Here is a 25,430-nt window from a genome sequence, read left to right as displayed (position 1 = left end):
TAAATTGCTACAATTAATTCAATGGTCCTTCTGGCAGACAACAAGGGATCTGAACCTAATAAAATGATTCATTATTGGCAATGGTGCCTTCCTAGGTTTCTGGAAGTTTGCTAAATCTAAGCACATGTATAATATCACAATGCTTCCTGTCATTTAGGGTTGGTGAAGCTCATCATGTTTTGAAACCTTTGACTTCTCCTAGTTTGGTCCTGGGTGGCTATGTTTGGGGTTGAACAAAAGGCCTGGGTGCTGACCATGAGATCAGAACAGAAGCTCAGTGCTTTACCATTTGGTGTCACAGCTTCATTTCTGGTATCTGTGGTGTGTGTGTGTGTGTGTGTGTGTGTGTGTGTGTGTGCATGTATGTGTGTGCATACACTTGTCCTGGAGCTTGAACTCAGGACCTGAGCACTGTATCTGAGTTTCTCTTCTACAAAGATAGCACTCTACCACTTGAGCCACACAGCTACTTCAGGCTTTTTTTCTAGTGATGTGGTACTAAGGTATCAAACCCAGGGATTCATACATGCAAAGCATTCTACCCCTCAGACAAATTCCCAGCAGTCCACTTCAGGTTTCTTTCTTTCTTTTCTTGGAAATTGGAGGAGTTGAAGTGTAGTCCTGGGTGCTGTCCTTGAACTCTTCAGCTAAAGCCAAGCGCTCTACCACTTGAGCTACAACACACCTGCAGATTTTTGGTAGGTCACTGGAGAGAAGCCTCTCAAGGATTTTGCTGCCCACCCTGGCTTCTGGTTGTGATCCTCAGCTCTCAGGCTCTTGAGCAGCTAGGATGACAGGCTTGAGTCGCTGGAGCCCAGTTTTCACTTCAAGTTTCTAAGTAATGAATAGGAGATAATAGTCTCATGTGAACTTTTGTGTCTGGGATAATTTGGAACTGAGACTGTTACATCTCAGCTTGCTGAGTAGACAGGATGACACACCTCAGCTACAGACACCTATACTGTAACACTCTGTTGCAAGGGGGTCCTTGGTTCCATATGGTAGGATGCTAGCCATGAGCCCAAGAGGGTCAGTGGTTAGGCCCTGAGTTCAAGATCCACGACTGAGAAAAATAAACCAAAACAATTGTCTGCAGGAGACAACTCACTAGAGTTAGGTATATACATCCTTTTGGCCCTGACATGGGGATATCTGAGCCTCAAGTTTCTCATCTGCACATGAAAGACCCCAGACTCACTGGGATACTTTCTTCAACGGGAGGGAACCCCAAGAACCAAGACTCCAAGCCAGCAGCTGCAATAAGCAAGAGGAGTTTATTTGGCATTTGTGCAAAGGGGCTTTCTGTCTGAGGCAGACAGGAAGCCCTGAGCAGCCATTACAGGCACTTTTAATGACAAAAGCCACAGGATTAGCATAAGACCCCAGGTTCCCCAGGATTGGCTCAGTTTACTACACGGAGAAGTTTATAACACTCTTTGTAAAACAGTGGGCTCAGGGCAAGTCTAGGGGGAGCGGTAACCCTGGAGGGGAATTTGCATAGTTACAGGCTTGTGATTGATTAACATTTGGCCTAGTTTGCTGGGCTCACCAGATGGTCCTTATCTTGAGCCCCCTAAACCGAGAATTTTTACACAGGAATGCAGAGGAACATACTCTTTGTTCCTTATCTTGGGTCCCATTTGGCCATTTGGGGAATTTACTTGTTAGTTTTTTTTTTATTTACGACTACAGAGCTTGTCCCAGGGCCGACATCTAGACTCCGAAACTTTTTATTTATCTCCAGGGAGGGGAAGGGTCAGTGCTAGCGCAAGCAAGTTTACAGAAGCAAAACCAGCAGTTAGCAATTGTAAAATGTAACTCTAATTTTTAATCTTTCACACAATCATCTGACTTGTGGAGCTCTTACAAGGACCAGATGAAAGAATGTACCCAGTGAAGGACTTAGCACACAACACCTCATGAAGGACTCATCACATAGCTCTATCCCACACACTGTCATTAGAATTAGGGTGCTTTCATCAGGATCACCATTCTTTCAGAAACACATCACAAACTACACAAAGTTCACATCTAATGATTTAGAGGGGTGGGTTTTATTGGATAGGTAGAGTCGGCCACAGGAATTGCATTGAAAGGTTGGGGATACTGTCCTTAGATCTTTTGCTCAAAGCTAGAGCTCTACCACTTTGAGCCACAGCTCAGAGTTTCACAGATTTCTTGCCAGCACTGGGTTTTAAACCCACCAGTGTCAGATCTCAGTCCCCCAGGATCTTGGATGATAGGGTGAGTGGGCCAGCAGCATCTGGTTCTGTGGATCTGAGTTGCAACAGTTTATCGCTGGCTAAGTCAGGTTAGATGGCAGCTGTCAGCACCAGACTCCTGGCTTGCTCTGTGATGAAGTATTTGCAGTCCTATCTTTATATAGTTGCAGTCAGAACATTCTAACTTTTTTTGGTGCCATTCCTGGGTCTTGAGTAAGAGTCTAGACTCAGTCCCTAAGCTTTTATGCTCAAAGCTAGTGCTCAGCTGGTTGAGCAACAGCATGACTTATGGATTTTTCTGTGCATGTGGCAGTGAGGAATCGAACCCAGGGCATTATTCATATTAGGCAAGCACTCTAATACCGAGCCCCAGTAGTGACAAGTGTATAAACAGATAAATGTGTAGATTAGTACATAGATAGATAGATAGATAGATACACAGACAAACAGACAGACAGATAGATGTAGATGCATGAAACAAGAGAGAGATGTCTGTATACTATGAAAATGCATATATGATATTACTACCTATTATTGGCAATTAAATTATGCCTTCCCTTTTTAAGTATCATGATGGCATACATAATAAAGTATTAATTGGAAATTAGTCATGGTAGTATAAATGTTGTATAAAATTTTATGATATAATCAAACACTAACTACTTATTTAGTTGTTACTTTTATAACATTCTATTTGTATGGATGTACTTGAGAATGGGTTTCTTAGAATCTCCGCCATTCATTAGTGGCAATCCCAGGATACGACCTCCACACCTAAGTTGCCAGTTTCATCTATGGCTTCCTTAATAGTCCTCCAAACATCAGCAATACAAGGTCAAGTACTCTTTCTTTGCCTTGTCATTTACATCCAGGATGGTCACAATCCAAAGGAAAAAAAAGTAAAACCAACTTCTTGAAGTTCTCAGTTTTATGCTTCTCCTTTTTTTTTTTTTTGCCAGCCCTAAAATTTGAACTCAGGCCCTAGGATCCAAGGGTTGGCTGTGGCAGAGGTGCCAAGACCTGAGAGCAAGCCCTGTGCTCGGCTAATAATAATAATAATAATGCCCTGGTTTGGAATTTGCACTATTTTTCTGGCAGGCCTTGTATTTGAACTCAGGATCTGGATAACTTTGTGGCACTGTGGATGAAGGGGAAAGGCTCACCATCCTTGAAGACAAGAAATTCAGACCAGTTCCCAGGGCCTGAAATGAAACCCCAGCACTGGAAAAAGTAATATTAATATATCAGATCTATTTACATACATGGGTTTAGTGCATATTATGTTTATTACCCTTATTTATTTAGTATTATTACACATATAACAGTTCTTTTATCACATCATATCACATAGGATATATTTGCATATGGATTATACATCATACTGAGACCCAGGACTTTCACAGAAAAGGAAAAAAAAGTGTCAAATTGGCTTCTTCCTCCACGAATAAATTTTTGGACATGCTGGGATTTCAACTTATGGCCTACAATGGCCAATCCATAAATGGGGTCACACTCTTAGCACACCAGCCTCTAGCAAATTGAGCTGCCAGAAAGATCTGAGGACATGTGATCAAGTCACAGTAGTACCCAATATAGATAGATAGATAGAATTGATCGATAGATAGAATTGATTGATAGATAGATAGATATGTAGGTAGATAGATAGATAGATAGACTTGTATATATATATATATACATATATATATATATATGAAGAGAGAGAGGGAAGGTGAGGATATTAAATTATATATATAAAATCAATTATTAGTTATCAAATTATGACTCCATTTAATGAAGTATCACCTTTGAATATTTATAAAAGCCTTAATTAAAAATTAGTCAATATCCTTCCATTAGGGGAATCATACCATGGTGCTAGAATGGAAGATATAAATCCAATAATTTTTATGTGGCATTCTAAAAAAGAATCATGAATTAATTGCAAATTTAATTATTACTTTTATAACATTCCATTAGCATTCACATGAATAGGAATGAGTTTGTCAGGATCACCTTCAATTTGTGGGTTGCAGTCTTGGCATTCGAACTCCAGGCTTGGGTAGTTTTCTTATAATGCAAACCATTGGAATGACAGCGTGAAGATTTCAGATTGTTATGATTACAAAAAAGAACAAGAAGAAAAGAAACCCAGGATCCAGGGGCTCCTGCCTGTAATCCTAACTCGTCAGGAGGCTGAGATATAGAAAATGCCAGTTTGAATTCAACCGGGACAGGAAAGTCCAAGACATTCTTATTTCTAAAAGATCACAGGAAAAAAACAAACAAATGTGAATTGGGCTGGCTCAAGGGCAGAGCATTACCTTTGAACAAAGGAGCTCAGGGACAGGGTCTAGGCTTATAGTACAAACCCAGGACTGTCCCCCTTCCCAAAAAGAGGCAATAACTCCATGTCTCTGTGTATGGATGGGTGATGGATGGATGATGGGCATTCAGCAGGTTGCCCATGCCCAGCCCTCCAACCTGGGCAAGCTGGGACAAGACTTGAATTGTACTAAGTCTGAGCCGGCAACTTGAACATAGCATCTTTTTCTGCCATTTAATAACTGAAGCCCGATGGGACACCTAGCAGCAAGCCACTGCCTCCAGGGAGACCACAGTACCTATACTGTAGGAGTTGTCAAAGTTTCTGGCTCCATATTCTCTATCCCTCTGTAGAATGTGAGACTAGACCTCTGGGGCATGGTGGCTATCACTTATTTATCATTCCTCATTGCTGAGTCACAGGCTGGTCCCAAATCATGGCAAAGATATGAAATAGTCAGCAATACCTATGCCGAAAGGGGTATGCCAATCAATCTCACCCTCATAATTCCTGTTAGAAGTGAGCCTTGGTCTGTGAATGTGGCTTAGTGGTAGAGTGCTTACCTAGCATGCACTAAGCCCTGGGTTTGATTGCTCAGTACCACACAAACAGAAAAAGCCAAAAGTGGCACTGTGGCTTAAGTAATAGAGTGCTAGCCTTGAGGAAAAGAAGCTGAGAAATATGCCCAGAACCTGAGTTCAAGCCCAAAGACTGGGAAAAAAAGTGAGCCTCGTGAGACATATTCTTCTGGGACTTAGAGGAAGACCGAGGTTATAGGTAAGAGGTAGGGTAGACGGCAGTTGCTGATGGCTCACCACTGTAAGCTACTCAAGAGGCTGAGATCTAAGGTTCCCAATTGTAAGCAGGAAAGTCTATATGAGACACTTTTCTCCAATTAAACATCCAAAAAGCCAGAAGTAGAGCTGTGGCCCAAGTAGTAGAGTGCTAGCATTGAGCACAAAAGCTCAGAGATAGGATAGCATCCAGGCCATGAATTCATACCCCAGGACTGTCATGAACATGTGCACACACACACACACACACACACACACACACACACACACACACACACACCAAGATAGAGCATTTACCAGTCAGCCTGCAAAAGTGTCATCTCTAGCAACTCAATATTAGAAAAAGGGAGAAGGGAAGGAAAGACTTGCTCCACGAGGTGATATAACCAGTGCAAAATTAAACAGGAGTTCTAAGATGTGGATTCAGGAAAGAGGGTCTCAGTCAGAAGGTCCAACATGGACAAAGGTCCTGAGGCATGTGTAGAGCAGATGGTGTGGGTGGGATGAATGTTCTGTGGCTTCAGACAAGTCTGGGAGGACATTCAAGGCTGGGTCAATGTTTGTACTTGAGTCACAGGTAGGGTACATGGTCAGGCCCCAGAATGGGGCCCAGGGGGAAGATTAGCTTGCTTTTTACCAGGTACCCCAGCCATTTCCTGTGGCTGGAAGGTTATTTTTCACAACTCTTGACCATCAGACCTCCTTTGCATGGAGGAGTCAAGGCAAACACAGGGAACAAACTTACTTAAGAAAAGCTTCTAGCCCAATGCCACCAGTGGCTCAACCCCTGTAAATCCTAGCTACTAAGGAGATTGAGATAGAGATCGTGGCTCAAGCCAGCTCAGGGGAGGAAAGTTAGTGAGACTCTTCTTGCTAATTAACTGCCAAATGCCAGAAATGGAGCTGTGGCTCTAGTGGTAGAGTGCTAACCTTGAGGTAAAATCTTAAGAGACCAGAGGCCAAGCCTTGAGTTCAACCCTGCGTACTGGCACAGATAAAATACAGAAAAGTTTTCAGGAGCTCCTAGTCTATTGGGGTGAATGGCTAGATCAGCCAGGCACCGGTGGCTCACACCTGTCCTCCTAGCTCCTTAGGAGGCTGAGATGTAAGGACCACAGTCCAAAGCCAGCCCAAGCAGGAATTCGGGAGACTCTGATCTCCAAGGAAACTCAAGAAAACCGGAAGTCTGTCGCTCAAGTGGTAAGCTAAAGAGCTTGGGGACAGCGCCCAGGCCCAGAGTTCAAGCCCCATGACCAACACCTGGCCTCCTTGGACCTTCTGCTGTTGCTCTAGGCCACTGGGGGTCTCCCAATGTCTAGGTGTCCTACAAGTCTTGAGAGCAGACTGTTTGGAGGCCATTACCTATAGAGCAAGCCACAGTACCAGAGAAGGGTTGAGCCTTGGGGTAGGGAGATAATCAGAATGGCATCTGTCATGGGTGTAATGTGGATCTGAGCAGTAAATTGACATCTCAGTCCACGGTTCTGGACCAGAAGGGCAGAAGCTGCAAGATATCACACCAGGTAATGCCCACTCATGCGGGTATCACAAGAGTGTGAATTTGTCAGGCACACCTTGGGCAGGTGTTGACTTGGGCTTATGAAAGAATTGTAGCTCAGGAATTCACAGCTGGCTGGTTGCTGCTTGTAGCAGTCGCTGGCCCTGGTATCCCAGGGCTCAGAGGCCTGCTTTCCTCACCAGTGCTAGGGGGCAGGTGAAGGTATGCAATTGTGGGCCGACTACAAACAAACATCAGTAGTGTCCTTCCCATGGTCCTGTGGGCCCGTACATGGATGTATCTCTTGAGAGTTTACTGTGACTATGCCTCATGACTGCCTCCAGTTCTAGTTCAGCTCATCATAACCACCTTCCTGTGTGTGTATTTTGTGAGTGTGCACATAAGCATCTTGGGACTAGGGCCTGACTTCAGGGCCTGGGCTCTGTCCCTCACTTTTCTCATTCAGGGCTAGCACTCTACCAGTTAAGCCACAGCTTTTCTTCCAGCTTTTGGGTGGTTATTTGCAGAAGAGAGTCTCACAGACTTTTCTAGCTGGGCTGCCTCTGAATGGCAATCCTCATATCTCAGACTCCTGAGGAGCAAGGAATATGAGAGCATGAGCTATTATCATCTGGCCACAGTTTCTTTCTTGGCTAAAACAGACTATCTCTCTCAAGCTGAGCACCCAACTATAGCTACCCCTCCTAACCCTGGCTTCAGATGAAACATACCCTCCTCCCCTGAGGAAAAAGAAATGGGATCAGGTTTGAGCTTTATGTTCTTCACACAGTCAGGGGCTGCTGGGAGCTGATGTGGAGGTCAGAGATCTAGGCCAGGGCAAGAAGACAGCTGTTAGAACAGAAGAGATTATGAAAACACAGCCTTGCAGCTGGGTGCCAGTGGCTCATACCTATAATCATAGCTACTCAAGGCTGAGACCTGAGGATCAACCAAGATTCAAAACTAGCCTGGGCAGACTCTTATCTCCAATGAATCACCAAAAAGATGGGTAGCAGAGCTACTGTAGTTCAAGTAGTACAGCACCAACCTTGTGCAAACAAGCTAAAGCATACCACTGAGGCTCTGAGTTTAAGCCCTGGTAAACACACACACACACACACACACACACACACACACACACACACACACACATCCTTAGCAGGTGCCAGTGGCTCATACCAGCAATCCTACATACTTAAGTGGCTGAGCTCTTAGGGTGGCAACTTGAAGCCAACCCAAGCAGGAAAATATGTGAGACACTTCTGTCTACTAAACTACTAAAAAGATGAAAGGTGAGCTGTAGTTCAAGTGTTAGAGTGTTAGCCTTGAACAAAGAAAGCTCAGGGACAGTGCCAACGTCTGAGTTCCAGCTCTAAGATTCTTTTAAAGACACCCCGCACCCCAATCAGGCCATAAATCCAGAATTTGGTCATTCTAGATCTCACTTCCACTCCTGCCACTTCCACAGTACAAGTGGCCGGTGTGTGGCCAGCACTGGGTTAAGAAGTGAACTTACACAAGGGGGACATAGCCAGGTCAAGGATAATGCCCCAGAACATTGAGGTACTGGCCAAACCAGTCTCTCATCCCCTAGTTACTTGGCCCTAGAGCTCAAAAGCTGTGCCTCTGTATTCTGGACACCCGGAATTGTCTAGAAGGACCTGAGAGGCCCTGCTAGGACCAGAAGATAGACTTGCCTGCGACAAGACATCGACCAATACTTCCAAGCCACCTTGGCCTCACCTACCATGTAGACCCTGATCATCCTTGCTGGGTCAGCCTTCAGTCAGCCATCAAGCTTGAGTTGGCCAGAGCCACTGGCAACCACCCTTCCTCCACTCCACTGCCAGCCTGCTGGGAGTAGGATGTGCAGCCAGAGGCCCAGCTGAAGAAAAGGACAGGACATCGCATGATGACTGACTCTGCCACCCCAGAGGCAGGAGAGAACATATGCTAGCTGGCCCTGCTGACCCAGAATCCTCTGGAAGCGGACAAAGATATGGATAGTCGAACTTGGGCCCCAAAGGAAAGCTGGAATATTCAGGTCTCTGGCAATTTAGGACTCATTATAGATCCTGATGGGGGCTAAAGGCAAGATTGCCATGGAGTAGGGACACCATACAAGTTCAGTAATAGGCAGACAGGCACTCAGGAAGTAGACAGAGAAAGATGAGGGAAACACACACACACACACACACACACACACACACACACACACACACACCGGGTAGCCCAAGGCCTCAGCAGTCCCTGACACATGAATATCCCAATCCCCGAGAAGATGGCACTATTGGCCTCAGACCAAGTGTAGACAAAACTCAGAGCCTCTCACACATCTGGAATGGCTCCTAACACAGCATAGCATTTCCTACTGTACACAACGCTATGAAGAAAACTCAGCCACCTTATTTTTGGTTGTCGGTCATAGGGTTTGAACTTTGGGCCTGCACACAGTCCCTCAGCTCTTCAGCTGAAGGTATGCGCCACTTCCGGTTTTCTGGTGGATCACTGAAGATAGTCTCACAGACTTTCTTGCCCAAGCTAACTTTGAACTGTGATCCTCAGATCTCAGCCTCCTGAGTAGCTAGGATGACAGTTGTGAGCCACTGGCATCGGCCAGATTCAGCCACCTTCTTACATAGAGTACTTTCCCTGATGATGATTTTTGCTCCAGGCCAGTGCTCTACCACTTGAGCCATGGCCCACTTCCAGTTGGAGGTTGGAGATGAGACTCTCATGGGACTTTCCTGTCTCAGCTGAGAAATAAGATCGTCTGGATCATAGCCTCCCAAGTAGCCAGGATGACAGGTGTGAGCCACCAGCACAGGGCTTATGGTCTCTCATTCTTTAGAATTTCCACCTATTCCTCCTCTAGACAGTACCACCTAGACACTCTTTAACCTCCCTCAGGGACAGCAAAGTGAGGCTCGGAATATGTATAGGACCATGGGCATTAAAGGGTTTCCTTCACATCACTACCCCTCTCTAAACTCCCATCCACCTCCTCTGGATGGCCTGGTCATCTGGGGCAGATCAGACCCACTAGGAAAACTGGGGGCTGCCCTGTATGCGACACCACTACCAACCTGTACCTGAGGATTTCTGGGGCCAGCTACTCCATATCCAGGTGGAAGACATTAGGAGGGTTCCTGGTAACCAGGTCCAGGGGTGCCCAGGGCAGAAGGACTGTCCAAATTCCCTCTGTCAAAGGAGACACAAAGAATTGATGGATCTACTAAGAGCTACAGGGCATGGTCATCCACCTGTCACCCAGATCCCTTGGAGTGCTGTTATATGTTGACAGTCCTGGGCCTTGACCTCGGGGCCCAGGCACTGTCCCAGTGCTACTTTTGCTCGAGGCATGTGCTCTTCCACCTGAGCCATGGTGCCACTTCCAGCTTTTTCTGTGTATGCAGGACCTAGGAATCAAAACCAGGGTTTCCTGTGGGGTAGGCGAGCTCACTACTGTTAAGAGACCTTCCCAACCCTGGATAGCTGTTTTTTGTGACACCTTGGGCCTGTCTCGGGACAGACTTGCACATCTTTACTGAGTTTTTCACCACTAGCCCTGGCTGGAAATGAACATGCTCAGCTATGTTGTCCTTTATCTACAGCATCTTTGCTTTCTGTGCTTCCTGTCAGATCCTCCTTGTTAAGTAAGACCCCCTTTCCAGTGCTGCCTCTAAGAAGCCTGCTCCAATCACCCTGGCAGAGAAGGATCTTCTCTGCTCTGCAGGCTGCTGGCCTTGTCAAGCTCTGCCTACCAGCTGATGTGTGTTCAGAGAGCACAAATGGGAAGATATGGCTTTTACCACCCAATTTCTGAAGGCTCTGATACACTACCCAGAGACCGGTGCTCTATCACACTCCGGAAGAGAGCCCTCGAGGATCAGGCAGTCTGTGGGCAACACATGAGACCATTTCCTTATGTGGGCTTGAACTGAGGATCTGGGAGCTGTCTCTCTGAGTTTTTGTGCTCAATGCTGGTGCTCTATCACTTGAGCCACAGCTCCACTTCTAACTTTTTGGTGGTTCCATGGAGAGTAGAGTCTTATTGGCTTTCCAGCTTATGGCTGGCTTTGATCTTTGATCCTCAGATCTCTGCCTCCCGAGGAGCCAGGATGTCAGGCATGAGCCTGAGCCAGAGGTGACAGGCACCAGAGCCTTTCTTTTGAGCTTCTGTTTATCTCATGTCAACTAGCAAGCCCTAGTTAAAATAGTCATTTACAGGGGATCAAGTTTTTCTCCTAGGTCAGTTAATCCAAGGAAATAAAGTGTCTTTGGTAAAGGCTACTCTGAGTTGGCCTAGGTGAGTGTGTGTGAGAGAGTATGAGTTTCAGAGATACTTATCCCTATATCCGCAGTGCCTCATCCTCCCAGTGGTGAGTAAAATCAGGATCCCCATCCCAAGGAGGGAAGGTAGGGGATAGTACTTAAGGGATAGTACTTATCAAGAGGGATGATGTGAATTCTATCCTGCAGCTCAAGCCGGGAGAGATAATAGATAGAAGGAGAGGTTTAGAGGAACATCAAGGGAAGCCCCTTACCTTTGGATACAAGTACCAGAGAGAAGACTGAATCCATCCTTTTTGGTAGTAACATAACAGGTGCCCACTATTCATTTATTTTATTTTTTGTGAGTCCTAGGGCTGGAATTCAGGGCCTCGGTGTCATCCCTGAGTTTCTTTTACTCAAGGCTGAGGCTCTACCACTTGAGCCACAGCACCACATCTGGCTTTTTTCTGATGCGGGGGAGGTGGTTTATGGGAGATAAGAATATCACAGACTCTCCTGCCTGGGCTGGCTCTGAGTCACGACCATCAGATATCATCCAGAATGAGCAAGAGCCACCAGCACCTGTTCACCACCATCCATTTATAATCCCCTAGGGCCAGTCCCAGGCCACCCACACTGCACCCTCCTTGTTGTGGGAAGCAGACATAGACGGGTTTGATACTTCAGCAGCCTACCTACCTTTGACCATTTTTCTGGGTCAGTCTGATAGCGGATTCCTTCTTTTCCACAGCAATGACTTGGCTCTGTCACAAGAACAAATATCCCCCAGGAGGTGTCAGGCCTGGGGTCTTTCCTCTGCACACCACCCCTCTCCCCAAAATGACAGAAAGGGAAAGTAGATATAGAGTGAATTCATTTTCTTATAATCAGGGTCTGGCCCGATATGTGGTGATGAGGATCAGAGGCCTGGGGTCATGCTGTGCGGTTGGACAACATGATACCTCCTCATCCACTCTCCTTAACAGAGAGTAGTGGAGAAGGACTCAGCAGATGGACTATCAATGAATAACCATCATGGTTTAGCCCGGGTACAGAGGGGCTTACCTCAGGGAGCTAGTTCAACAGGCTGAGCAAGACAGCTCCTGACCCACAGCCCACCTCCAGAATGAGAGGGCCATGTTGGGTCCCAGCCACATGGGGAAACTAAGCCACCTCCTACAGCAACCATTCAACAAGTTCCTGTGTGTGAGAGAGACAGAGACAGAGACAGGGAGACAGGCAGAGACAGAAAGAGAGAGAGAGAGAGAAAGTCAAAAGTACACTTAAACCGGGTGCCGGTGGCACAGGCCTATAATGGTAACTGCACAGGACCTGAGATATGAGGATCATGGTTCATAGCCAGCACAGGTAGGAACATCTTTGAGACTCTTATCTCCAAAGAACCACCAGAAAACCGGGAGTGGTGCTGTGGTACAAGTGGTACGTTAGCCTTGATCTGAGGGGCTGGGGACAGCGCCCAGGCCCAGATTTCAAGCCCCATGAATGACAAGAAGTGGACTGATTAGCACCCATAGTCTTAGGGAGCATGGCAGAGAAGTCAGGCAGAGCTTCCTGTAAGCTGGGGGACATGAGTAGGCCATCCAGGTTCTCCGTGCCTCATTTTCCCCAGCTGCAACACTGAACACAGTGAAGGATCCCTTTCCTCATGGGGATAGAGTAAGGATGAAAGAGAGCCATGTTTTGTTTCATAATCCCATACCTGTTGCACGATAAATAACAGGCCCCGTTTGCGTCATTTCCAGCTATCTTCCTGTCATATGCTCACATAATTGCCAAGAACCTTCTCTGACGACTGCTCCCTCTATGCTGCCCTGCCCAGAGATGCCCCTGTATTAATCTCTTGTTTCCTCACAACTTTCCTGTGAGGAGACTGAAGTCCGATGGTTCCAGGCCCAACCCAGAGCTTCAACTTTGGTCAAGAATCGGCTGCTGTGGACTAAGAGTTTGGGATAATCTATCTAAACCGATGACTGAGCATAGTGCAATATGTCTACCATCCCAACTACAGATGACCAAGCATGGTGGCCCATGCCTGTCACAGGAGGACCATGATCTCAGCCCAGCCTGAGCATATATTGAGTCTCTATCTTGGAACTGCCCAAGACAGAAAGATTTAGCTCCCATGGTAGAATACCTGACTGGAAAACCTAGGCTTTGAGTTCAAACTCTAATATACCAAAAAGAATCAGAGGCCGGGTGCCAGAGGCTCATGCCTATAATCCTATCTACTCAGGAGGCTGAGATCTGGAGATCACAGGTCAAGATTAAAATAGGGTAGACCTTGCCCCTCAGATGTCATGATCAGAAGACCCAGAGTCTGACCGATGCCAATACGCTCCATACTAACAGGGCTCACATCCTTATTAAATGCTGCTCACATTCTCTATCCCCCTGAGGAGCCATCCCCTGCGGGCCCCACCCCCAGGTCCTCCCAAGCTCCCTCTGCCACTACCAGGCCCAAGTGAGTAGACAGTTCCAGGGCACAAAGATCCCTTGGTCTTATAATTTAATTGTGTTGAGTCTCCTTCAAGAGTCTCACCCTTCCAGGCCCCCAGATTTCAGCAACAAAGCCCATGCACCGCCCCCAAAGATAGTGGTTAGAAGTTACCAAAGGGCCCAGCACTCCTTGTTACAACCCACTTCTACACACACTCACTCACACACAAACATACAAACACACACACACACACACACACACACAAGGCCGGCATGGATGGCTCCTGTCTGTCAGCCTAATTACTCAGGAGGCTGAGGTCTGATGATCACTTTTAAAAACCAGCCCTTGCAGGAAAATCTGAGAGGCTCTTATCTACAGTGAACTACCAAATAGCCACTGGGGGAGCTGTGGCTAAAGTGTCAGAGCATTAGCTTTGAGCACAAAAGGTCAGGAACACCACCTAGATCTTGAGTTCAAGGCCCAGTTATTGTACCTTCAAACACACACAGACACAGATACAAACAGACAGACAGACAGACAGACAGACAGACAGACACACACACACACACACACACACACACACACAAACACACACACAGATAGCACAAGGGTTCAGCAGTCCCTGAGCATAGAACCATGAACTCATTCCATTAGGATCACATCCTACCCCCAAGAAGGTGGCACTACCGACCTCAGACCCACTGTAGAAAAAACACCGAGCTTCTCACTTATCTGGAATGTCTCATAGACCAGCATAGCATTTCATATCGTACACACTGCTATGCAGAAAACTTAGCCAATTCTTTTTTTGTTGTTGTTCTTGGAGTTTGAACTCTGGGCCAGGTTACTGTCTGTCAGCTTTTCAGCTGAAGGTGAGAACGCTCCCACTTAAGCCACAGCACCACTTCCTGTTGTTTGGTGGTCCATTGGACATCAAGTCTCACAGATTTTTCTTCCGAAGCTGGTTCTGAAACATGGTCTTCACATCTCAGCCTTCTGAGTAGCTAGGATGACAGTTGTGAGCCACTGGCGACTTCCGGTTTCAGCCACCTTCACATACCCAGAGGAAAACCATCTCATAAGGCCACAAACTTCTTGCAACCCTTCACTTCAGACTTTGTCACCAAGCATCCAAATCCATCCTTTATTGGAGAGAATACAAACACAGCAATCCCACCCCTGCACCCATTCGCCTACTCCCTGCCTGCCACAAGCCACGTCCTCTTGAAGCTGTGGCTTCAAGCTGGGGTAAAATTGGGGAGGTCTTAGAAATGTCTGTAAAGTGGGATAAGCACCTTGTCTCCCAAACACAGCACCCCCCTCTTCATTCCTCCCACACCTGGACCAACCTTTGCAAGCAAATATGTTTTACTATCTTTCTTTTTTCAGTAGTGGGGTTTGAACTCTTGGCCTGGGTGCTGTCCCTGATCAATTCAGCTCAAGGCAAACACTCTACTACTTAAGCCACAACACAACACCACTTCTGCTTTTCTGGCTGTTCATTGGAGATAAGAGCTTCAGGGTTTTTCCTGCTCAGGCTGGCTTTGACCCCTGATCCTCAGATCTCACCTCCTGAGTACCTAGGATGACAGTCATGAGCTAGTGCCACCCGGCCAAAGATACTTTCCCATGCTTGTCATCCTATCCCCTCAGGAGACTGAGATCTGAGGACTGCAGTTGGATGACACCCTTGGCAACAAAGTCCATGAGAACTCTTTATCTCCAATTATGAACACCCAAACCTGTTGGAAGTGGAGCTGTGGCTCAAATGGTAGAGTGCTAGCTTTGAGTATAAATGACAAGGGATAGGACCCAGTCCCTAGTTTCAAGCTTTTTCTAACGAAGACCCACCCATGAAAGGGAAGCATGTGGGCATACAAGAGCTGAAAGCTCACCCATAATACTCAAGACTCCCAGAACAGACCCCATCCTGCTCTGATTCTCTAGATTCTATGTCCTACATCATGGTAATCTTAGATGGGACTTACCATGCACCAGTTAAGGATGTTCAAGTACAATCGCGTATTCAGGATCCCCTGGCCTTATCAAAGACTCAAGATCTCTCACTGTCCTGCCTCTACACTGGGTAGGGAGGTGAGGTCTAGTTATCCAACCACAGGATGTGGGAATGAAAGGATTTCTCGGCCAAGGGACACAGATTTAAGGGCTCCAGGTCCCTCTCAGGAAGGAGAAAAGGGCTGATCTATCCCAGGAATGTTCCTGGGTTGTGAGTGTCCTCAAAGAAACAACCCTGCTCAGAGACCAGTGCCTCTGGTTTTCCCACCAGCCTCTATCCAAACCTGCCCCACCTTCAGTCTGACCTCTCTGAATCCCAGATCTGCCATCTAGACTAAAGGCTGAGCCAGCAAAGAGACCCATCTCTGCCTCTGAGAATGGCAATCACGGGGTCCTAGCGCCTGCTAGAGGAAGTCTGGGGCAACAAGGGTCCTTACTCCCACCCTCATTCCCTGGATGTCCTGTGCTAGTGGCCAGCTTACTTCTGTCTCTGGTGGAGGAAAGAACAGGTGGGGGGGTGTCAACTTCAGATTGAGCCCTGGAAAGTCCCAGTCCCCAAGGATGTACTGCACAGGCATTCTGCAGTGGACGATAGCCAGGTGGTCAATGGTGAACCCAATGTGCCAGGACTCTTAATAGCAGTGTGGCTGGGTCAAAGGCTCTATGAGTTTTGGTCTAGGATGTCAGCTGAAATCATGGCTCCAATCTCCTGACACTCCTGACATGTGATCGTCCTCCCTCTTCATCTTCCTGCTTATCCCTTGCCTCCCCACAACACTCCCTCACACCAATACCTCCCTAGCCCTTGGACTTATCTGACCAGAAAATAAACTCATTGGCACCAGGGATGATTGAAACCTGGTGACCTGCCCTGATTCCTAGTGTCTACCCGAGGCTGCTTCCCTCTGCAGTCGGCTACTACACAGCTCCTGGATGTCAGAAAGTTGCTGAGGTGTCAGTAGCTTGGTCCTACATACTGGCTTTAGGCTCTGAAATTGTCCCCACATAGATTGTGAATGGTTGGCTCCCTTGATCCAGGGATTCCAAACCAAGGCTCACATGTTCTCCCTTCTTCCTTCCTTTCCTCTTTTTCACCATCCGGACTTCCCTCCTCTTTCTCTCTTTCCTTCCTTTCTCTCACTCCTGGGCCTTGAACTCGGAGCCTAGGTGCTGTCCCTGAGCCTTTTTACTCAAGGCCAACAGACTATGGCTTGAGCCACATATCCACTTCTGGTGTTTCCTTTTTGGTAGTTAGTTGGAGATAAGAGTCTTACAGGCTTTCCTGCTTGGGTCTCAAGCATCAATCCTCCCATCACAGCCTCCTATGTAGCTAGGATGACAGGCATGAAGCACCAGAATCCAGCTCAAACCAAGGTTTCTTCATGTGCTGTGGAACCAGCACTGGAAATTCTCATTGTCTATGACCCCTCCGGAACCTGGCACACACTGTAACTCTACAAAAATACTACAGAATAGTCCCATTCCATTCAGGTAAGCATCCTGGTGGGTGGGGCAAAGCCTGATGTAGCTCTCCCACAGTTCTCCCTCCTCCCTCTTCCCACCCTCTTGGTGCCAGGGAACTTAACTGTTTTGGCTCTGAAGACATGATCCATGGTGCACTCGCTGGATTCTGGGGCCTCTGGGATGCCTATCTTCTCAAAGATCTCTGGCCAGCGGCTGACCAGCTCTGTGGCACTCAATTCCCCACTCAGGAGTGAATGAGGGTGCCATGAGCTGAAGGCCAGGCTCAAGCAGCCTACTCTCCCACCCCTGGGGCCAGCCAGGATGGCCCACCACATCTGGCCCCCAAGTTTCATGTTGCAGAGGAAGGATCCTCGAGGCATCTTGGGTTTCTGAATCTCCCAGAGACCAGTGCAGGTGCTGAGAATCCTCTCTACTCACAGCTGGCAGGCTAGGTATGGTGAGGTCACAATCTCTGCTCCCCATGACATCCTCAATGTTATGTCCAGGTAGCAGGACCCCCACCAAGAAGACCACCGAGTGTCAGACTCTACAGCTGTTTTATTTAAATGGGCTGCAGCTCGGGCCTCGTCCTACACTCTGACACAGAGGAGCCCAGGAGGAGAGCCCCGAGCTAAGGATTTACAAGTCTTATAAAGGCACACAACCAGGTGGTTTAGCACCACGTGTTGCTCTGCTCTGAAACAAGCAACATATGGTCACTGCCTCAAGTACATTAACCCTTCACTCAACTGTGGTGGTCACACTAGAGGGAGTCAGAGGAGAATCAACAACTGCCCAATAAAAGCAATCAAGGCACGGCATTCATAGCAGGAGACCATCTGGCTTGGGAACTCTGCTTGTGATTCTTTGAACGTCATTGATTGTTGGCTGAAATGGTCCCTCTAATTTGACCCATAATCCCAGGCGTTAGTGGAAATGGCCAGCTTCAAGAAAAAATCCTGGAAAACGTGGCATTTCAGTTGTCCCAATCAAACATAAACGGTTCCAAAGTTAACAGTCCCCTTTTCTTTCAAAACAGCCCACAGCAGGTTACAGAAACTGACATTCAGCAATCCCTAGCTAACTGCCATGGCCTGATACCGAGCAGGCTCCAGCAGGGGGAATGCACTTGCCTACCACTACCACAGCACAGGCAGGACACAGATTAGAGTCTGCAGAACTCCAGGGAGGACTTCCCACCAGTGCATGCCCCCTGAGAGAGAATCTACGCCACCAGTGGGGTCCCAGAGCACCCTGCCCAGATGCCCATGGACACCATCAATGCCCTGGGTAAGGTTGGCCTCTCATCCTCAGTAGTGGTGAACCATCTGCAATGTCACACCGTTCACCACTTCCCAGACCCTCCTAACTTCACAGCCCCTGCCCTACTCCCCCCCTCCATCTCTTCCCTAATTACATTTGGCAGACACATTCCCAACCCTTGAATTAGCTACAGCTATACAAACGAGAGCAGGCTGTCTGGTTGGAAGAGTGCGGCTATGGTCACACCTGTCTCACAAGCCTTCAGGCTTAAGACAGAAGGTGTCCACTTTGGTCTGTAGTTCACACAGGCCTGCTAGGGGAGACCCACACAGGCCAAGCAGCTACTGTGGGGTATAGGAAAGGGGGAAGAGAAATTGCTACTGAAATCTTCCCCAAAGGAGCCATGAAACAGTGAAGGTGAAAACAAAAATTATGGCTCGTTTCATACTTGGCATTGATGAAAAAGAACAACGAACACACACACACACACACACACACACACACACACACACACACACACACACACACACACATCCAGAAAAGTTACTGTAGACTCATTCATGCAGCACCTATAATTTGCCAACGGATCACTCACCTGAGCACAGTAGGGCTCTCTCTCTCTCTCTTTCATGCACACACGCGCACCCATGTGCACGCACACACACACACACACACACACACACACACACACACACACAGAATCAGAGTAGTGCCCTTCCTGAGTTGGTTAGCTCCTCATCTGGGGCAGTGTACAAGGTGGAGCACGGGAGTTCCCTTGTCAGAACCAGGGGCTCGACCCAAGGAAGCACAGCTCTAATCATGCTAAACCACCCTGCCTCTCCCTTTCTCCAGGGCCAGACACTTTCCCTTGGGAATAACCAGCCTTGAATCCCCATTCACCAAAACCCTAGGCCAGGAATCTGGGTGAAGGAGTCCTGAGACAAGTGGCTCTTCAGAGCCTGGACTGAAAACAAGCAGGAGGTCATTGTGTCCCCAGAGAAGTGTCTGACCCGGGGTGGGGGCAGTGTTGGGGAAATGGATGGGGTCCTAAAGGCTACATACATGGACAAACTTCCTACTTCCAGCCTAGATGCTTCTGGGTGACTTGGTGGGTTCTTGGGGAGGATGAGGAAACCAGATGGACCTGGAGCACCAGCAGATGGTGGCAGAGCTGGGAAATGTGATCACTCTGTGAATGCTGTTGACAGCAGGAGAGGGGATGGGGGACAGGCAGGATGTACATGTGTTGGAGGGGCGTGTTCTTCCCAGGCATTCACTTTCTATCTGACCCCTAGTGGCCTCACCTCCCTAGTAGGCTCTTCTGGGCCCCTCCTCAGGAGAAAGGGTGATCGAGCACAAAAGACAAGGGCTCACACAGAAGTGGGGCGCTATCTTCTGAATCCAACACCCCCCACTGACAGAAAAATAGAAAAATAGCAAGAAGGCAGGTGTGGAGGTGTTGCTCCCCACCTCTGATTAAAGCCACCAGGTTCCCCCCAGGGAGAGGAAGAGTGCAGATGCATGTCTCTGTGGCTCTCACTGCTCTAGGCCAGGGGCTCAGTGGCGTCCCCTCTTCACCCATCCCTGCATCTGCCCTTTTCCTGGGACACTGGCCACTAGGGATGGGGGTGGGATCCCAGGATCAACATCCACTCCCCAACCCGCTACTCCTGGGGCGCATTTGTGGCAGTCAGGGCTGGCCTCCTGGTGCTGGGGAGGCACATTTGGGGCACAAGTGGGGGGAAGGACTCATGGGTCTGGGTCCGTGGGGGTTGGGAGGTAGGTTGAGGTCGTGAGTTGCAGACCCGCGGGGCTTCCACTGGACACTGGGACCCGGTCAGGGCCACAAGGAGGCCAAGGGTGCACCATCGCTTGATGACTCCAAAAGACGCCACGGGTCCAAGCTGGCAGCAACATGTTTCAAATGTCGTGCCACGGGGAGGGCAAGAGAAGGAGCCGGGGCAGGGGAGGGCAGGTGGCAGGGCTGAGTTTGCCCCCTCCACAGCTGAGCTCCTGGTGCAGGGGCCTTGGACTCAGGGCCTACCTGGCCTCTGAGCCTCCCTGGGGCTGAGAGAGGGACGTGCCTGCTGCACGGGCTTTGTGTCCTCTCTGCTCCTGGCCCAGACCTGTGCTCCTACAGCAGCAGAGGCCAGCCATTGATGCTGCCACCCCTGGTGCATGTGCCTGCTCTTCTCTGCTCTCTCTCTGCCCCCGCTTCTCACCCAGGCTGCCCATCCTCTGCTGCGCAAGTATGCCAGCTCCCATGTGCCTCTGGATGCAGCAACTATGTGCCCCTTCAACCATGCCCTGTACTCCCCTCAGTCACACACCCTCCCCACATCCACCATGCCCCCACCCCTGGCTTTGTGCTGCTCTGACTCTGCCCTAGGGCTACGAGGCCATGGCAGAAGCAGCCTCACCTCAGCTCAAGGCTTCCCCACAACCCCAGCAGCTCAAGATACCCCAAGCCCAACCACTGGGGGAGACTCTTGTCCATCCACCCCACACACCAAGCAAGTGCAACTAATGCTCCGTGTTTGTGTGTGTGTGTGTGTGTGTGTTTTGTGTGTGTGTGTGTGTGATTGTCCTCTCAAGGACTCAGAACATTGAATCTTTTGGGATGACAGCACACAGCACACTTAAAAAGAGAAGCAAAAAGAGCCCTGTGTAATGGATTCAACACAATGTGCCCTTTGAAGGACTCAGCACATAGCAACTTTTTGCATCCTCATGGTAATTTAATTACCAATAAGATTAGACATGCCATTTTGACATCACTAAATTAAATATAATAATATTATGATATTACATGCCATAGTGACATTGTAGACATATTGTGAATTCCTATTCTGTGATTTCATTCTATTACAAGCTAGCAATATTGGTGGATATCAGAAATCCATTGTGACCTCAAAGCCATTGTGACATGAAAATCCCTTTGTGACATCACAGTGCCATTGTGATATCGTTAACCTGTTCTGACATCACAAACCTGTCTTGTCCATTGTGACCTCATCACCAATGTGACATCACAATGCCATTGTGATATCACATTGCTATTGTGACATTACAATCACCTTGATACCTCCCAAACCCATTATGACATCTTTAGCACCTTTGAAAAAACACATGGCCTTTGTGACATCACAGTCCCTTTGTGTATCTATATCCTCATTGTGAAATATCAATTGAGATCAGATATGTCATTGTAATATCACAAAGCATTTACAATATAATCATTGGTGTGACATCACATTGTCATTATGACAACATCAGGTCATTGGGACATCACAAATCTGTATTGACATCATACCACTATGACACCACATTGTCATTGTGACAACATATATACATTATGAAGGCCTATTGTGTGATTTCGTTGTATTTCAAATGTGGGTTCATATCAAATACACATTTTGACTTCATAACCATTGTGACATGACAACCCCTTTGTGATATAACATTGCCATTGTGACAACTGTGACAACTCAAACCTGTCCTGTCCTCATAAGTTTTGTGACATGTTACCACTGTGTTAGGCCCATTGAGAGCTCAATCTATATTCAACCTCATATTATTTCAGGTACGACATTAAATATTAGAAATATACTGTGATATTATGAATATTGTGACATCACATTACTAGATGTAATGACCATTGTGTCACATTGTCACATCACAAATCTGTTCTGACTTCATCACATTTGTGCCAACAAATGACTTTGCAATCCTCACAATCCCATTCTAAACTCATATACTCATTATGAGTTAATGACAATTAAGTTCTGGAATGCCATTGTCACATCACCACACTACTGCGACATCACAAAACTATTTTGAACTCATCACTATTATGGCATCACCAACTAATTGTGACATAACAACGCTCTTATGACATTATAATTTGACATCATATTGCAATTGTGATATTACTGAACCATCATGCTTTCATAAACCTATTATGATCTCATCACATCTTAGAAAATTATGGCCTTTCAGACATCAAGCTCCTTCCATGAACTTGTATCATTGTGAACTTGTAGCAATTGAAAATTGAAATAAGATGTGATATTGCAAACTAGTTTTGACATCACTAACCCATTTTTATATCATTAACACTTTGACAAACAGAACCTGTTAGGAACCTTAGGACTTTTGACAAAAACCATGGCCTTTGTTTCATCACAGTTCATTTGTATATGTCATTGTGACTTCATTCTCATATCCTCACTATAAACTAATGGCAATTAAGATCTGACATGCCATTGTGATGTCATAAACCCTTTGTGACATCATCAGAAATGTGACATCAGACTGTCATTATGACACCATCAGCTCATTGTGACATCACCAAACTACAGTGACATCATAGCATTATGACATCGCATTGCCATTTGCTGTCATAGACACATTGTGAATGTATAATCTTGTGATTTCATTCCATTTCAAATGTGGCATATCAGTTGATATCAGAAATATATTGTGACCTCATAACCATTGTAAGATAATAAACCCTGTGTGACATCATAACCAGTGTGACCTTATATTGTTGTTATGACATCTTTAGCTTATGGTGACATCACAAAATGATAATGACAGTATAGCATTTGCCATTGTCATTGTGACATCATTGTCACATTATGAATGCCACATCTGTGATTTCATTGTATTTGAAATGTGTCATGTGGGTGATATCGGAAACTCATTGTGATGTCATAACCATTGTCACATCAAAATCCCTTTTTGATATCAATTTGGCAATGTGACATCACACTGGCAATGTGATGCTACTAAGGCATCGTGATATCACAATGGTCATGAACTCACAATGGATTTCTGGTATCAACCGACATGCCACATTAGAAATAGAATCAAATAACATAATACCGCAAACACAACGTTTCTGTCTATGACATCAGAATGACAATATGATGTTACAATGATATGTCATTGTAGTTTTTCATGTCAAAATGAGCTGATGGTGTCATAATGGCAACATGATGTCACAATTATGATTATGTCAGAAAGGATTTGTTATGTTTCAATGGTATATCTGATGTCAGTTTTCATCAGTTCCCCATGAGGATATGGATACAAAAAATTCTGTGATGTCACAGGGGCCATGTGTGCTTTCAAAGGTGGTAAGAGGTCATAATAGGTTTGGGATGGCACAATGTGATCCATAATGTCACAATGGAAATGAGATATCCCATTGGGTTTTTGATGTCACAGTGGTGATGAGGTCACAAAGGTTTTGTGATGTCACGGTTTGTTTGTAATATCAGAATGATATATCAAATTAAAATGACTCATAATTCAATATGAGGATACCAGGTGATAGAAGAAGCTCCATAGTATGAGGTCATATTAGGTGAAAACCCAATGGGACAGTGATTTCACAATGACAATGTGATATCTCACCATCCTGTTATAAGAATGTTTTGATGTCACAATTGGTGATGCAATACTGATGAGGAGGTCGCAATAGATTTGAGATGTCCCAAAGGGTTGGTGATGGCACAATGGCATGTGGGATCTCAATTGTCATTAACACACCCTGAGTATATGAGTGTGGAAAGAGATTCTGATGTCAGCAAAGCATATGTAGTCAAAAAGGTGAAGAACTAGCAGGTCTGAGATGTCACAAAGTGACACAGTGGTTATGATGTCCAGCGGTGTGATATGATGATGTTACACTGGATTTTAGATATCTCGTGTCATATCTGAAATATGAGGTCGAACACAGATTTTCAACTCACAAAGGGCCTAAGATATCGATGTCACATCGGGTTAGTGATATAACAAAGGCAATGTGCTGTGACAAAGAGATTTAGATGTCACAAAGGTTATGAGTTCACTGATATCAACGGTTTCCTGATATCAACGCAGATGGCACATTTGAGATAGAATGAAATCAAAGAATAGGCATTCAAATTGGGTCTATGACATGAAAATGAGACTATGATGTCAAGGCAGCAATGTTTGATAGTATATGTGCTCATTACCTTGCTCATGTAACTGTAATCCTTCTGTACACTGTATTTGCAAAAAAAAAAAAACTCACAGAAGAAAAAAAAATATGGTATGTGTCTTTGGGGTTTGGTGATGTCACAATGAATGGTGGTGTCATGATGACAATGTGATTTCACAGTCATAATTATTGCGCAAAGTATTTGTGATGATATAACGCTATGTGTGATAACAATTTTCATTAGTTCACTATGAAGTTATGAGTACACAAAGGGTCTCTGATGCCACAGAGGTGATGTGGTTTTTTATTTTATTTTTTTTTATTGAGAAAATACTGTACAGAGGTGTTACAATTACATGGGCAAGATAATGAGTATATTTCTTATCAAGCATTGTAGCCTCCTCCTTTGTTTCCCCTTCCCATCCCTTCCCATCCTCCTCCTGCCACCCCACCCAATCCTCCCCGCTTCCCCTCCCCCCCTCAGCACGAAGTTGTAAAGTTCGTTTTTGACATAACGACTTGTACATCTCAAGAGTTCACAATAGCTATGTGATGTCACAATGTGATTGTGAAGGCACAACAGCAATATGATGTCACAATGGTTTTGTGATGTCACACTGGTGATAAGATCACAATGAATTTGTGATGTCATTATGAGTTTGTAATATCACAATGACATGTCCTATTTCAATTTCTACTAGTTCACAATGAGTATACACTTTCAAAGAAAGAATCTTAAGCTCCAAAGACCATGAGTTTTTAGTCATAACTTGTGTGATATGCTGTCATTAGGATATTTTAGGCCTTTAGGAAGCTTATAATCTGTTTTCAAACTCATAATAATTCAGGTATGACAGATGATATCAGAAATTGACTCTGACATGAACATTGTGACATCACATTGATAGACATCAAGACCATGGTGTCACATTGTGAACTCACAAATTTGTAGGACTTCATCACATTTGTGCCAACACATGACTTTAGAGACAACACAGTCCCGTTGTGAACTCATATCTTCATTGCGAATTAATGACATTTGAGATCCGGCATGTCATTGTGACATTTCCAACCAATTGTGACAGCACAAACCTATAGTAGAAACACATTGTGATCTAATAGTCATTGTGGTAGCACAATCCCTCC

The 25,430-nt window shown here is 46.2% G+C and overlaps 1 long non-coding RNA gene across 1 annotated transcript; it reads right to left on the bottom strand.

Moving 5' to 3' along the window:
* Positions 1 to 1,325: 1,325 nt before the first annotated feature.
* LOC122100801 lies at positions 1,326 to 22,073 on the bottom strand. The gene is made up of 3 exons (XR_006146257.1): positions 22,064 to 22,073; positions 17,045 to 17,051; positions 1,326 to 1,410 (listed from the first exon to the last, which is right to left on the bottom strand). It is a non-coding gene; the product is annotated as an uncharacterized LOC122100801 (long non-coding RNA).
* Positions 22,074 to 25,430: the final 3,357 nt, after the last annotated feature.

This window comes from Dipodomys spectabilis, unplaced genomic scaffold, assembly GCF_019054845.1.
Source record: "Dipodomys spectabilis isolate Male_0828 unplaced genomic scaffold, ASM1905484v1 ptg000604l, whole genome shotgun sequence".
In the NCBI taxonomy this organism is placed as follows: Eukaryota; Metazoa; Chordata; class Mammalia; order Rodentia; family Heteromyidae; genus Dipodomys; species Dipodomys spectabilis.
This window is presented reverse-complemented; position numbering and strand designations above follow the sequence as displayed.